A 12,094-nucleotide genomic window follows, 5' to 3' on the forward strand; every position below is an offset into this window, starting at 1 on the left:
CATTTTTTTTTCTTTTTCTAAACATGTGAAAAACATGTTTGTTTTAATTGACCAAATCCGTATGCTGTTCTCCAGGCCTTTCTGCAAGTGAAGGTTTTATTTTGTTGTTTTTTGTTTATTTTGTTTTGTTGTCTTCTTTTCTAACCTAAATCATTCCATGAGTCCGTGACTCACTACTTTAGCTGCCAAGGCAAATTTCCTCTAGCTCTATCACCAGCAGGCCTTGCAGAAATACCTCTCCTCTCACAGATCTGCTTTATAAATATGAAGCACTTCTGTATTGTTCTTTGTGATAAATGGAGGTCTTAATGAGGGCAGGGGTGGATATTTTTTTGGTTTGTTTTGGAGCTGTGGTGCTTTAACTTCCACAGCTACAAACCTGGCTTTCCATGTTTGCATGCTGTGCTCAGTGCCCCATCTCTGGGTGGTAAAGGAGCAATTTTTCAGGGAGTAATAAACTCCCTCATAGTTGGCAGGGTGTCTTTAGAAAGCCCTATTGTTCCCTGCTTCCAAAGATGGCTTTCCTTCCGGGAGACGATTCTCCCTGCTGCAGCCTGAGTTCATATTTTCCTTCTTATTAGCACACTGAAGAAAGTCATCATTAATCAAATGCAAGCACATTTAGCAAAGTTCAATGTGTATGAAAAATTTATGTCAACCTTTAGGCTCTATGACAGCCCCAAGGCTTCACTTAATAAGTTCTATAATGACTTACTGTTAATGGCCGATTCACATTATCTCTCTGAGGTCTATTGGGCCTTTCAGTAACATTTTCTATTATTGATTATGGAGCTGTTGTATGATACCCAAACATATAAGCAAAACTTGTTTACATTCTTTGCTTTCTAAAATAGAAAGTTGAATGCACTAAACTATAAAACCTCAGAGAACAGGCTTCTCCCTGTAACATGTGTTAATTTGTGTAGCTCTAGCATAGTGCAATAGTGACTGAAAGAGTAGCTATTTGTGGGGGGCTGACAGAAGCTCTTGGAAATTACTGGAAATTTGACATGGCTTGTCCATAGATTTAGCAGAAATCTACACTTCAAAACCCAACTATCTATCACTCTAGCTAAAAGTCTCAGAGGAGGTCAAAGACAGAATGACTGACTGCCCTAGGTTCTGCAGTTTTGGTTGCTAATGAATCATATTTAATATCAGATATTTAATTTCTTTGAGAATTTTATCTGGGGGGGAAAAAGATTCAAAGGGAAAGGCTCCTGACCACTGAGCACTGCCTATTTCTGTGGCTTTACACCATGCTTTAGCAAATGCTTTCTACCAAACACAATCTCTCAAGATCATTCAGTATTAGTAATTGTATTATTTCCTAAAGCCCTAGATCCTTTATACACTTACTATTTAGAACTTACTATTTGCTGTGAATAAACGATAGCAGTCGTAGTAAGTAAGTATAATGAGGTAACACTACTGTAATCTAGATGCTTTGACACTACTGGAAGCTGATATTTCTCCCTGTGTTGAAACATTGTTAAATGAAAGAATATGAACGCTTCATGTGCCTGCGCATGCCGCTACTGCACTGCAGACTACTCTGAAGTGCCCAGTGTCATGTAAAAATTCCTTTCATGGAGAAAAACTCCTCCAATAACACCTAAACATCTCACTAAGAACTACTGAAATGAAATATTATTTTGCCATGATCACCCAAAGAGAACTGATTGTATGTTTCATTCATGTAAGTAACAATATGCAACTGTAGTAAATGGGGGGAAAAAAATAGAAGAGGAAAATAAATAAAGCCACAGTACTTGCCTTAAAAAGTTTTGAAAAAGAAAGAAAACTGCATGTAATCTTTGTATTAAGAAATACTGTAAATCAACAGTGAGGTCAGCACCTACTGTCGACCCACTGTGACATGTAGATCAAGTCTTTCTCTCTTGCTGCCCCCTCCTCCCCTTTCCCATCATAATTGAAAAACTAAACTTCTTCAAGTGTAGAGATTCGAGGCCAGAAGCCATCCTACTGAACACACAATGACACCAGCACCTGGAACATAGATAAGAGGCTTTTTTTGTATGTGCCCTAAGGCACAATGTAAAACCACCTAATACTAACTGGATAGATTTGTAAATACATGGCATAGCTTTTGCATTATCAGCTTCACATTTCTGATGCTGCACCAGTGGCTTTGTAGTGGAAGAAATGGACAAGCACATGCAGTAATCTGCTGGCTGCTTTTCAAACGAAATCACAGTGTAAACAAGCTATTTATTACCAAACTCTTTAAAGAATTAAAAGCTGTACATATCCCTGTATATTCCAAGGAGGCTGTTGCTAGTAAACTGCTCTTAGCCATAGCAGATAATCAGAAACTTTAGCAAAAAAAGCTGTGTTATTAACTCTGCTTCAAATAAAAAGGGCATCTGTACCTGACTGTAATAAATAAAACTAGTGCAAAATGTCTTCATGATAATAACAAAGACTACAATTTTAATGAGAGTTGAGAAAAAATAAAGACTAGAATTTCTGAATGTTTATTTGTCCTTGGCGGATTATGAGAAAATATAATCCCTGCTTTTTTTAGCATGGAGGTCAGTATAGAGTTGTGTTAATAAAAGAGCATTAGACTCCCACTGCACCTATAAAATTCAGAACATAAACTAACTTCCAGTGCAGTGCATGAAACCTCATGCCAGCGATTCATTGCAGAAATGGCTCCTTCCCATCACACGTGCAAGAGGTGAGTCAAATTTCAGTAACAGTCAGCTGTTCTGTTTATTTGGCACTGTGGAGGTTACTGTAATAACCTGTCTCCAAGAACATAGACTATGTCCTTTCTTGTGACCTCCCTCACAAGCCTTGGGTGTTACCATTCTTTGTTACCAATATGTGTTGGCTGCAGAGTCTAAGGGCAAAATTTATGACACATTCCTGGGAGTCACAAGCTGGAATAGTCATAGATGGTGTCGTGGTTTAAACCCAGTCAGGTAACTCGTTCACTCACTCACCCCCTTCTTTCCCTCCCCCTACTCCCGGAGGGACGGAGAGGAGAGTCAAAAAGAATGCAACTCCCACGGGTTGAGATAAGAACAGTTTAGCAACTAAGGTATAACACAAATCACTACTGCTACCACCAGTGATAATAATGATAAAGGAAATAACAAGGGAAGAGAATACATCATCTCACCACCAGCTGACCAATAACTCGCCCCCCCTCAGCCCGACCAAGCACCGACCGATACCTCCTCCAACCCTGCAGTCTCCCAGCCCTTCCGGCTAACTCCCAGTTACATCCTGGGCATGACGTGCTGTGGTATGGAATACCTCTTTGGTCAGTTTGGGTTAGGTGTCCTGTCTCTGCTTCCTCCTGGCTTCCCCTCCTCCCTGGCAGAGCATGAGGCTCACAAAGTCCTTGGCCAAACCAAAACATCGCTATCAGTTCTGTTCCCAGGCCGAAAGTCAAAACACTGCACTGCACCAGCTACCAAGAAGGAGAAACATGACTGCTACTGCTGAACCCAGGACAGATGGGCAAGAGATTCAGGATGCCCTGCCTGGTAGAAGGGACATGGGCTCTCTTGGGAACAGTGTAGGTGTATGAACTGCAGAGCTGCATCTGCCAAAAGAATGAAGTGCCATGACCAAATCACCATCCTACAGACAGAAAAACACTTCTCAGCTAGTAGAGTCAGGAAACTAATGAAGAGAAGCATTTCTAGGTAGGCTGCCTGCATATAAAGGCTAGGTAACAGACAAAGTGCTGAAGAAAAGGCATCAGGGAAAGGAGAAGGAGATCAGCTTAAAAAATCTTAGCCTCCCTATGTTTACTTTACTGTTTGTCTTGAAAGTTGCTTCACGGAAGAGTGAGAGAAGATTGAGGCAAACTACTTTGTGGTTGATTGGTACAATGCCATGCAGGACTAGAAATCAAATTCCACAAGACAAGCAAGATAATATGAGCACGTACAGAGGTGTAAAAGGGACTTGGTTCTCAAAGCTCACATCAGGCCCTGTTCTCCAGCTGCTGCTTTGTTTGTATTGCCATGATGAAGACCTGACATGAAAGCACAGTCAGGGAGACAAATCAATGTGGGGAAAAAGTCTGCTCCTCTGCTAGAAGATGTCTGTTCTGAGGCCATGGCAGACGGAGGCCTTGCAGATCTGTTGAGGGTGAGACATCTTAAAGAATCTAGACCAACACTGACTTGAAATGTAACCTTAGAGCTCTTAAAAATCCCTTTCTTTCATAACCCTATTGATCTTTAAGAATAATGACACACCCCTAGAAAACTTTCATCTGTTCTCTACTGGGTTCCTTTCCAACCATGTTGTGCTCCAGGAGTCCCCTGTTGGTTTAGTACATCTCTGCCGTCATAGCAGTGAGGGAGTCATGTCAGACCATTGTAAAACATGAAATATCCTTTAAGTGCTTTGCTTACAAAAGCTTCCTCGTTCTCAGCTGAATGGCATTAAAGTGGGGTGTCCAGCAGGTGAAAGACTGTTGAGCTTAATGGGCACAATTAAGAGTTATATATTTGTGAAGAGTTTCCATCTCTAGAAATGTCAGATTTAGTCATTGTCTGTCATTTTGAATCCCATCATTATTTAAACTCAGAGAACTTTATTGTTGTGTTGCTTTATTAGACCTGATGTCTGAACACAATTTTTTTTCAGGTTCCCCAAGCAGAGTTCAGCATGCTTTTTTTACTCTGTTAATCACAAGAAAGGTTGCATGCTCAATGTGGTCTCTGTTTTCAGTTGTTTTCCCTGAAAGATGGTATTTTCTTTCTTGATATCTTTTAGATTGCAGTTAAAATGTGTTCTGCTTGCCACCTGAGTACTCCACTAATATAGCATGCCATAAACATCCAGAACTCAGTGGATTACACTCTGCTAAGAAAATTTACAGTAAGTGTTTATTTTTTTTAGTTACAGATCAGTGTTTTCACGGAAGAATAGTGTCACTCTCATCAGTTTAATGAATAAATACTAAATGAATGGACGAATGAATAAATGAATGAGTAAGTGAGTAAATGATAAATCATTGCTCAGTTCTGCAGGTCCTTGTGTTTCACTTCCAGAACCTATAAGTTATATTGTCTATGAAGGCAAAGTTTGGGCCCCATATTAATCAGAAATAAGGTCAGAGGACTCACTAGATTTATGCTAGGGAGAAAGGTGGCCATATGCAAATTTCATGCAGAATAGTCTCCCTCTGCCAAAGAAAAGAGAAAGAAAAACACAGAGGATTTTAGGGGCTGCCAGTGCATATTATTCAACTTTCATTAACTCTCCTAAGAACAAGCCAGAGAACTGAATTTGGATTCTTGCTGCAGTGCTAAACTGCAGCCCATCTGTTTTCCATCCCCAACAATGGTGGGCCTAAACGTACGGAAAAAAAAACCAAACCAAAAAATTGCTCCAGGATTTGAAAGTTTAAATAACAGTTACCTCAAAACCTGGTGCAGCTCCCCTCTTTCAGAGATGCATTTTAGAAGGGTGTTTTCTGTTCGAGCTTCTTACAACTGTGTTTGAACGCTGCTTGAAATGATTCAGAAGTTTTGCTTGACAAACGATTGCTGTGATCCAAGGCCCATATGGCTTGTTTTGGAGTGTGTAAAGGTCATTGCTTCTGTTAATACAACTAGTACAAATACTTCCCTGCCATCTGACGATGTTCCTCCTTATCCGGATTGGCAGCCATTTCCCCCCCACAATCTGGAATTTCCTTTCAACGTGGGTTGTTGAAGTGGAGATGATAACAGTTTTAAAATCAAAGGTTGAATGCTTCTGTTGAGTTGTACTTGGAACCAGCCATGTTCTGTACAGTGAGAACATTCCATATGGAATGGACATATGTGTTGGATACAATAATACATAAATAGTGGATACAATTTTAGATAACCCTTATATTTTTTCTAGCTGTTACATATCCTTCTGTAATGAGACAGGTGAAATAGATGACTTTGATACTGATATTTAAGTACATACGTTGAAAGCTTACATAATAAAGAGGGAATTTTAAAAGCAGATGGAGTAGTTCACTTATTTTCACCATTAGCACTGACATAAGATACCCTTGAAAATCTTATTGAAGTGTCCTTAGACAACAATATAAACCACATTGTAACTTCACATTAACAAGAATTACCCTGGACGGACATGCACACGCACACAGATTCATATTAAGACTAAATTCTTTTTTTCTGGATTATTTTTTTTTTTAAATAAAAATTTGTTTTTGAGGAACAGAATAGGTGAAAAGTTTCAGTGAAAATGTTGAAGGTGGGTTAAAAGGATCCTGATGACTGGTTTTGTTATGAAATTTCAGCACTACTGAGATTTGGAGCTGGGATGTAGAAACTGGCAGGAGGATAACCATGTCATCACTGATTTACACTTAGCTCTCCCTAAGAAAACCCATTCAAATGTAGAAAACCTATGAACTTCTTGGGGGGAGGAGAGGAAATAAATCTCAGTTACTTGTCAGTGAAGACCGGTTAGTACCTGGCAGCAAAATTCTTTAAAGAGCCTAGGCAGAAAATTTTCCAGTCCTCTCCTTGTCCTCCCCAGGCTCAGTGCCTCATGGACAAGCTTGAGCATTGAGCTGCCAATAAGGACAATTAAAACAGAATGTGGGAGGGGTCACCATAATGACATTCCTGTTTATTTTAAAGGAGTTTAAATAAGTTTTCTTAAGAAGTTATGGTCATTTTATGAACTTGCATTACTCAGTTCCAGAAGTGAGGAAATAGTAGCAATACATTTCATGCTTATAGTAAGATAGTTGCAATCATTTTTTCCTCATGACTACTTAATGGAACTTTCCAGAAATTGTAGGAATATTTGTTTCCTGCTAGTGACCAAATCACTGGAACTAGTTTTGCTGGAATAATTTTTAAAATCTTATTCTTTTATTTTTTCATCTCTACTTTTTATTTTTCTATCAAAAGATGCAAAGCACTGACATTGAGAACCTTTGGAGTAAAAGATTTAGGGAAATATGTTATTCTCTTAACATATGTTCTCTGGAAATTAATCATCTATCAATCAGATGAAGAACCTTATGGTTTGTGGCCATGCAGTTATGACAGTCACACTAACTACTGAAATGTAACTACTATTTTTTCAATGATACTGTGATAGCCAACAAGTCTTACAGAAGAAACCCACACACTTATTCTATGCTTTTTCATATATCTGATTAAAAAGTATCTGAGTGTTTAAACTGAGCTGTGTGCCAATTGAATGTAAAAGAAGTATTTTAAAAGACTTTAAAGTTCTGTTGCTGCCTAGTGTGGGCTTCAAAAGAACCCTAAATCTGAAATGTCCTTTTTTTCAAAGCATTTCCTGAGATCCTCCTTGTAAAAGGATCTGTGCTGCATAAACCTATTTGAAAGTTTCCATCTTCTTGTGGGACTAAGTAATTTTTTGTTTGCTTGTTTCTTTGTTTTCCATCTAAATAATTGAAAATGCTGTGAATCAAATTGGGTGGGAAAAAATCCTACAGTGAATTTCAGTGGCCATAGCCAGGCTGCTAAAGAATAGATTAACACTGCAGAATCGGAATATATTAACTGGCATGACCACTGCAAAATGGGCAGAGAGCTTGTTGCACTCTACACAGGAACAAGATTGTTTCTTCTTACCCAGCAAATGATTCCTTAACAGTTTTACAGCTTTACAGCCCTAAGAAACAAAAAAAAAAGACTACTTCATAAGCACTTTCAAGCCAAGTTACCTAGAAAAAACTTAATTGATTTTTCTATAATACCCTTATTATAACCATTATTGACATACTTCGGTCTCCACACTAGGTTGGTAGGGATTTTCACACCCACCAAAAATGAAAGAGCAAACTTCCCTAAGTTTCCTCTACATACTATTACAAAAGTTATGAGGGGAACTGTAAAGAGCCTTCTTGCACCCTTCTGCTGCCTCTCACACATTCTCAATGTACCAGCTCTGGTGCTCATCCAACTTTCTTCTGCAATATTTAACTGGCAGAAATAAATATATATTTTAAATGGATTTAATTTCTGGCTGGTTTAATGAGCTGAAATGACAAAGCAATAATAAAACTGGTTAAATAACAAAATTTCCTGGAAGCCACCCAAGTTGGACGCAATGTTTTACTCACTGTGATGATGACCATTCTTACCATGTCTTCTGATCACTGCAGAAAGGTGCCATCATTTAGTGATGTAAAAAAAGACTGTAGCCCTTTGAATTGTACAGTTGATCCTGCAAGTCATCCTGTGTGCAACCTTTTATGTCTTTCCCTTTAAAAATAATCACAGATACTGTAAAGCTTGTTCCACAAGTCATTTCCAAGTGAAAATATGTTTTTATTCTTTTGATTTTTTAGTGCATATATCATTTGTTGAGTCACACTGACACATGTGTGTGTAACTTCCAACAGACTGCTGTATATTTTGGCAGCTTTCAGTTATATGCTATTAAATTACTTGTGTTTTTATAGAACTATTGTATTCATAGCCCTTAAACAGTGCTCCTATAGCAACTGCTGAATTTTGAGGTGGCAGGGAGGGAAGGAGGAAAGGGAGGGGAAAAGAAAGGAAAAGGAAAACAAAAAGAAAAAGGAAGAGGAAAGCTTACCAGAAAACTTCACACCTTTTCTTATCATGTCTGCGCTACACAGGGTCTTCAAATCACTGTTTCTCTAGCCCAGGTGAGCAGCACACCAATTTGGTGTATCAGCTGCTCCTCCCAGTTTTACATCATCTGCTAACTTGCTGAGGCTGTACTCTGTTACATCATCTAGATCATTAATGAAGACCTCAATCACACTAGAGCTGCCCAAGTTAAAAGCTGTGTAGGTGGTTGGAGACACAGGCTCCCATACTGATGAAATCAGAGCTAGCTCCTGAGTTACTGGGCCACTGTGTAGCTGCTGTCTTCCCTTCTGGTCCATGTGTTGCTCTTTACTAATTTTTCTGAAGAAATGGGTTTGTCTGCACACTGGAGTACTGTTAATGCAGGCAGGCTGAACTCATATCCTCACCCACTGCAACGCAGTAATAGCACTACCAGCCTAAGCCTGGTCTCCTTGGTTCTTGCACTCAGAAGCACGACACCTGGCTCTGGACATCTGTGGTACACCACTAGACTGAACATTTCTGTGGATATCTCTGTATATTTCTATTATTTCTATACAACTGTGTTTCGATTTCTATGTATCTCTATTTTCTCTGTGGATATATATTCTTTGGTGGTTGGTCCAGCCCCCCCCCCCCCCCCCCCCCCCGTTACTTTCCTTGAGACTACAGAGGAATGGAAATCTGACTCTAAAGGCTCAAAAGACCTCAGGAAAAAAAAAAAAAAAACAAACCTTACATTTATTGCTCTTTAAATCTCAGGTTTTTTTAAATCTCAGGGTTTTGAGTAAGCCTGACTCACTGCTTTTGATCTCTTGGAGTTGGCAGTTTGGGAAGCAGATTTCATTACAGTAAAAGAACAGGTGTCATTCATATTCTTAGCTTTGTCTCTTTTTTCTTTTTTTTTTTTTTTTAATCACTGCATAACATATATCTATCTTACTGTTAAAGCACAAAACAGAAACCCTGAGCACTATTTATTCCATGCCATTTTTCTTAAGGACTGTTCCCCTGTTCTGGTCAAATTATAATTAACAAAGCAATAGCATCACTGTAAAGTTGTGCAATTCCTATTTTAAATGCTTAGTGCATACTGCTGCCCTTTTCTGTCAAAGTATTACTGTATGTTTTGGCACAAAAATATCTGCATTTCTATATATTCTACCAATTTTGCAAAGGTTTTATAAAGCTTAATGAATGGAAAATGCTTTGAAAAGCTGTAGATAAAAGGCAATTTTGAAGGCAGTCATTAGTAGTAAATACCCTCATCAAAATTTCTCTTGCTAATCCTTTATGCTCTAGCTGCAAAGGCTGTGCTGACAGCACAAAACTACCATTCCTCCAAGGTTATTCTAATGCTAACTTACGACAGCTATAAGAGTCACTTATAAATACAATTTCACTGGCATGAATGTCACCCTCTTACCAAATTTGATCAGTTTAAAGTGTGCTACCTTAACATTACAAATCAATAACAAAAAGAAATTCATAGACTTTCAAATAGTGCACCATTAAAACTAATATTGTGTAACTAGAAATCAACTCCTTCAATAAATGGGAATATATGGCTTCATTTTGTAAGCACGACCTTTACATTTGAAAGTTCGGTGACATATGTGCTCCCACTGGTGCTATAATTACACCATGCTTAAAAGTTGTCATTAGTTTAAAATGCAGAGATACTTCTTTTTATAATGAACAATCTTGTGCTGGTTAAGAGTGCCTGAGTCTTTTTTTCTAGTACCAGTTTCAATGGAACTCATTCATTTAGTTCACAATTCCTCCAATGGCTGCTGCATACCCCTGGGTGTCAGCGTGGGATTTCCAGGCTGACAGCCGTACCTGTGAATTGCAGGCTTACAATGGTCCTCTTTAAAATGGCCTGTAATTGCAAGACAATGATGTATTGTTTTTCATTGGGTCAAGGATAATGTCCTTTACAATATAGTAATTAAAACTGCACCCCAATAGTCTTCCCCTGCAAGAAGGTGACAGGAGCAGGAACATTTAACGCAGGTGGGAGGCAGAATGAGTAGGATTGAGACAGGTCCTAAATGACTTCAAAAAATGTACAAGTGACACACTGATGGTAACCTGCGGAGAGCAACCTTCGGAAAAGCAAGACATAAAAAGGCCCACTGAGTGCCTAACTGAAGTTGTTGATTACCAAAATTTGCAATATGAAGGTAATATGCGAAGTCCTACACCTGGGTCGGAGTAATTCCAGACACAGCTAAAGTTTGGGCAGAGAAGAGATTCAGAGCAGCCCTGAGGAGAAGGATTTGGGGCTGTTGGTCAATGAGAAACTTAACATGAGCTGGCTTCAGTGTGCACTCCAGCCCAGAAAGCCAACCGTATCCTGGGCTGCATCAAAAGGAGCATGACCAGCAGGTCGAAAGAGGGGATCCTGCCCCTCTACTCTGCTCCTGTGAGACCTCACCTGGAGCATTGTGTGCAGTTCTGGTGTCCGCAACATAAAAAGGACATGGAACTGCTGGGACAAGTCCAGAGGAGGCCACAAGGATGATCAGGGGACTGGAGCACCTCCTGTATGAAGACAGGCTGAGGAAGTTGGGGCTGTTCAGCCTGGAGAAGAGAAGGCTGCATGGAGACCTCATAGCAGCCTTCCAGTGTCTGAATGGGGCGATAGGGATGCTGGGGATGGACTCTTCTTTAGGGACTGTAGTGACAGGACAAGGGGTAACAAGTTAAAACTTAAAGAGAGGAAGTTTAGATTGGATATAAGGAAGAAGTTCTTTCCTGTGAGGGTGGTGAGGCACTGGAATGGGTTGCCCAAGGAAGTTGTGAACGCTCCATACCTGGCAGTGTTCCAGGCCAGGGTGGACAGAGCCTTGGGTGATATGATTTAGTGGGAGGTGTCCCTGCCCATGGCAAGGGGGTTTGGAACTAGATGATCTTAAGGTCCTTTCCAACCCTAACTATTCTATGGTTCTCTGATTCTGTAATTTTTAATGGTCATCTATGAACACCCAGGTGGAAAGCTGCATGAAGGCCATCTCAGGATTTTTGCTCATGATATCAATCTTTCGAGGTGTGTATGGTCCTCTTCCTAAGCGGGCTTGAAGTTACTCAGTCTCCTGTTCTTTTCTATCCTCTTTGCTATTAATTATTTCTTTAGTCCACTTGGCAATCATTCAGCTTCATTTTATGTGTGTCATAGAGAGGATTAAAGCAATGAGACTGAAGGAAGAAAATGTTCCTACAGTGAGACAAAGGAAGGTAAGAAAATGCTGTGCTGTAGGAGAATGTTATGCAGTCAGTTACAACCACTAGCACAGACTCAATATGGATCCTGCAGAATCTTATCTGAGCTTATCCTGCCAGAAGCTAAAGGAATGAAAATGTTCATGACTTATTATTACTGTATGAAATATTTACATTTGCAGTCTGTGTACCTCTGGTTAGCTCAGTCTGTAAGAAGTCCCCCTAGCTTTTCTATACTTTTCTATTTTCTAGACATTCCTTTTCAATTAAGAAATGTTGCAGTCTGC

This window comes from Pezoporus occidentalis, unplaced genomic scaffold (assembly GCF_034315485.1).
Source record: "Pezoporus occidentalis ecotype Australia unplaced genomic scaffold, CSIRO_AGI_Poc_V1 ctg20, whole genome shotgun sequence".
In the NCBI taxonomy this organism is placed as follows: Eukaryota; Metazoa; Chordata; class Aves; order Psittaciformes; family Psittacidae; genus Pezoporus; species Pezoporus occidentalis.